The following is a 4,701-nucleotide window of genomic DNA, read 5'->3' as shown; positions in this document are numbered from 1 at the left end:
AGAACTCCTTGTTGCCCCTCATTTTGATCTGGATAAGTCTCGTGACACCACCTGGAGATACAATATTTTATCCCAATTGTTCAACTTGCCTATTGGTGTCGTGTCGTCCTGTGCCACCAATTACAGCTTCAGGTTCTCTACAACTAGGACTTGTGTTATGACTTATGCAGTAGCTGGTCATTCTTCATCCTCCATTGTTGCTCTATAGCAATTCCCTCCTTTATAAAGATTCTACTAAACATTTGGGGTTCATGTTTGATACTGGTTAGTCTTGGTCGTCCCATATTACTCAGTGAGCCGAATAATCTAAGGTCTTTACCTCACTTAAAGCCTTGTCCAATACTTCGTGATGAGCTGATAGATGCTCCTCTATTTGAACTACACCCTCGTGCTGTCTGAGCTCTTATGGCTGTCTCGCCTACTCCTCCTCCTCTCCTTCGATTCTTCATCACCTTGATGCTCTGCACCACACTAGGTTACACCTCAGCTCTATCTGTCTTTCGTCCCCTACGCAGAGCTTTTATGATGACTCCGGCGTCCTTTATAGAATCGTGGTGATGGTTAATGCCTTCACTACCTCACGATCCCTGCAACATCCTCGCTCTTGTCTATACCACTCATGTTGGCCTTAGTTCTCCTCCATCACCTCCTTCTCTTGTATGGATGTCTCACTTGCACGATTCCCTCTCGGTTCACATTTGTCTCTCCTCGTGTTCTTCTAGCCTTGCCCCCCTTGGAGGACCCCACTTGCAAAATTGTACAAGTCCTTGAGCCGCGTGGTAAAGGCTTCTACCCTCTAATACGGTTATAAACCTTTCCCCTTGAGCTCCTGTCTTCGCACTCCCGCTCCATTGCCCTATTGACTGCTGTAAACCCATCAAAATGTGTCGACGGTGTAGGCTACTCCGTTGTCTTTCCTGGCCATAGCTGTATGTCCTGCTCGCCTCCGGAGACTACGATCTTCACGGCGGAACTTTTCCAAAATAAGCAATTTTGTATGCTATTCGTCAACTGATTCCGCAACGCCAACGTTGTTTTCTTATTGTTATTGAGTCTTGCAGTGCCCTCGTGGCTCTGGAGTCATTTAACTGTTTGCATCCTGTGGTAGTCGTTGTTTGTTATTGACTATTTTAGTTATTGAATCATAAGCCAAGGGATGAAGTACTTAATATCCACCTTAGAATATGCTCTAGTACCCATTACATGAGGCTTCCAAATATCTATTAATGAAACCGCTGCGCTCGACACAATCATACGCCACATTAACTGATTTTTAGATGTTTGCCTGAGCCGTTTTGGGCTCCCAATCCAGCCCTGCAAACAGGCAAACATAAAACAGAGGTGCAATTGCTCTACGCTCACAGCTTTAAGATCAGATTCGATAGAGGACTAGTTGGTGGCAAGACTTGCCCGGTGCAAGTCTAGCTATTACTACAAGTCTAGCTAACTACCAAGTCTAACTAGGAGGTAGAGCCCGAGAGCTAGAGCTCTCGAATCTTAAAACACAGGTACACACACACACACACATACGAGAGTAAGACAGCTGGGCGGACATTCGATATACAATTATAAGTAGCCTATCAACTATTACACTGAGTCATGGTAACGGTATCAACACAGGGTTGCCATAGTCACAAGCAAGAAACACTCGCCATGTGCTATATTATAGCGTATATATCAACTATATATATATATATAGCGTATTGTATGATGTATTCTACTGTTTCCTCTATAGTATTACTTTTTGTCATTGTTGTGCAATGGTCCATTTTATTGTAGTGCAAGGTTTCCGCAGACCCCGTGGTGTAAGGAACATGGGCGTGGGCAGACTCCGGGGTTATCTTGAGATGATTTCGGGGCTTTAGTGTCCCCGCGGCCCGGTCCTCGACCAGGCCTCCACCCCCAGGAAGCAGCCCGTGACAGCTGACTAACACCCAGGTACCTATTTTACTGCTAGGTAACAGGGGCATAGGGTGAAAGAAACTCTGCCCATTGTTTCTCGCCGGCGCCTGGGATCGAACCCAGGACCACAGGATCACAAGTCCAGTGTGCTGTCCGCTCGGCCGACCGGGTCCCAACTCCATGGTCTGAGGACCATGGGCGTGGGCAGACCCCATGGTCTAAGGAGCATGGTCGTGGGCAGACCCCATGGTCTAAGGACCATGGGCGTGGGTAGACCCCATGGTCTAAGGACCATGGGCGTGGGCAGACCCCATGGTCTAAGGACCATGGGCGTGGGCAGACCCCATGGTCTAAGGACCATGGGCGTGGGCAGACCCCATGGTCTAAGGACCATGGGCGTGGGCCATATGACCACTATTACAACCATTGGCTCATCCACCTCATCAACTCACTTCCCGCACTTGTCTTGCGTCTCGTTCCTCCCTCCCGGCTCTGGCTTCCTCTTCATGCTCTCTTATCACCACAATTCTTTTGTTTTTTTTTGGTGTAATTAACGGAAGTTGCTCACCAAAACTGCATTTGGCATACGTTCTGATGTTCCAGAGTTTGGCATATTATGGTAATTGACGGTTTTATAGGCATATGATTGGTTAACAAGGAAGCCATTCCGTTGTTTATAACATCTTGCGACATGACGGAGGAAGATGGCGCGCTAACTGGTAATTTTTAACAACTTTTTCTATGTCATTTGGTAGTTTGGTTTATTGTTCTTACAACTATTTAGACCAGAGGTTGAGTTCCCGGGCAGGGGTAGGCATTAGGGTACGTTTAACATGTGAATCACCGTCTGGGATGCTCCCGGACGCAGGTTCGAATCCTCATCACGGCCGTTGTGGATTTGTTCATGTGATTCACCTAGTATAGTAGATAGATACCCGAGGAGGAAGCCAACTGTTGTGTATTGTATCCTGTGGAGTGTCAACTGTCTCTATAACCTTAACAGGCCTCCTAGTTGTTCCCGACAATACGAAAACATTTAATTTCTTATCGATTTAGAATATCTTTATTATCAATTAGTAAAACAAATGACCACACCAGAAATAATAGATAATAATTAATATAACATCGAGCACACCAGAAATAAATATATCTTTGATACCCCAAGAGTCAAACTAACTCTGTGCAAACATTCCATGCAAATAAATGGACCCAGTCTACAGAACTCACTCCCTAATGACTTAAACAAATTGTCCATCAATTTGTAGAACACAAAAAGTACCTAATTTCATCCTTATAGTTTCCTACCTTGTGCTTCAAGCTCATACGGTATCTTGTACTGACCATTGCCTCAATGTGAGTACTTAAGACATGAAACTTCCCCAGTTTAATCCTCTTCATCAATTTGTATTGTAGTTATTATGTGGAACTCAAATTTTGCTCCACTGCACCTAATTTTACCTTGTCTCTTAGATAAAGGACCTGCCTCCAACGCTATCCATGTTAGTGGCTTTGTAAGAATGTAAAAACACCAGTGTTATGTATTCTCACAAACATAATGTTCATTCTTGTATATAAATAAATAAATAAATACAAATAACTCAACCCATCTACCTAATGTGATAGTACATTATAGAAAGTATTTGGTCAAACGTACAAAAATTAACCATTGCCGCCAATAATGCATTATTGGTATTATTATGTCTGGTATTATTAGTCTTATAGAGGGCACAGAAAAAAGCCAAATCCAAATGTTCCTAGGCTTAATATAGCATATAAGTTAAGGGCCAATAGGCCTTCTGCAGTTGCCTTTGTTCTTATGTTCTTATAAGTTATACGTATACTATATTAGGCTTAAGTATTTGACCAGATAGTCGCTATTAATACTATCATTATTCGCGGATGGGCTTAACTAGTCATGAAGATTAATATCTAGCAAATTAGCAAACTAATTAAATTTTGCGAAAAGTTCATTCTTAAAAACGAGAGAGAGAGAGAGAGAGAGAGAGAGAGAGAGAGAGAGAGAGAGAGAGAGAGAGAGAGAGAGAGAGAGAGAGAGAGAGAGAGAGATAGAGAGAGAGAGAGAGAGAGAGAGAGAGAGAGAGAGAGAGAGAGAGAGAGAGAGAGAGATAGAGAGAGAGAGAGAGAGAGAGAGAGAGAGAGAGAGAGAGAGAGAGAGAGAGAGAGAGAGAAAAGTGATATATATAATATTTTTCAGGCCAGAGGCCAGCCTACTGAGGCGCGCCACACCCAATACACCTCCCGCTTGCTGAATATACATAATTGAGCACTCACACGCCGTCAGTCAATTGGTCAGGTGTGTGTAGCGTGTACCAGTAAGGGCGTGTCCCTGCCTCCTCCTCCCCCAGCAGGGGGGTGAGGTCTGGGGTGAGGGGAGACTGGGCTAAGGGCCTATCTACTACATGTATCCTCTCCCCCTCCCTCCGTCTCCTTCCCTGGTTCTGGAAGGCCCATAATGTCTCCACGTGATCATGAATTTTTTATATAGTATCGGTAATCTATGGAGGAAATCCAGACTAAAATTCAGGCGCTCGGTGTTCATTATTGGAAAGCAGTTTTCGGTCTCCCTGATCGTATTCATTTCCATATGAAAAAATACAGTTTTGGCTTTAAAATCATGCATTAATCTGTTTCCAACAAGGTATTATAATTATAAATTTTGAGTAAATAGTGTAATTGGTTTGGTAAATGGGCTATAGTGTGGATAATGGTAGTTAATGGGGAGGAAGAGTATATGGGAGTGGCGGCGCGCGCACCGCCCACCGGACCACAAAAGCGCCC

The sequence above is a fragment of the Procambarus clarkii genome, chromosome 77 (assembly GCF_040958095.1).
Source record: "Procambarus clarkii isolate CNS0578487 chromosome 77, FALCON_Pclarkii_2.0, whole genome shotgun sequence".
NCBI lineage: Eukaryota > Metazoa > Arthropoda > Malacostraca > Decapoda > Cambaridae > Procambarus > Procambarus clarkii.
Note: the sequence above shows the minus strand (reverse complement) of the source record.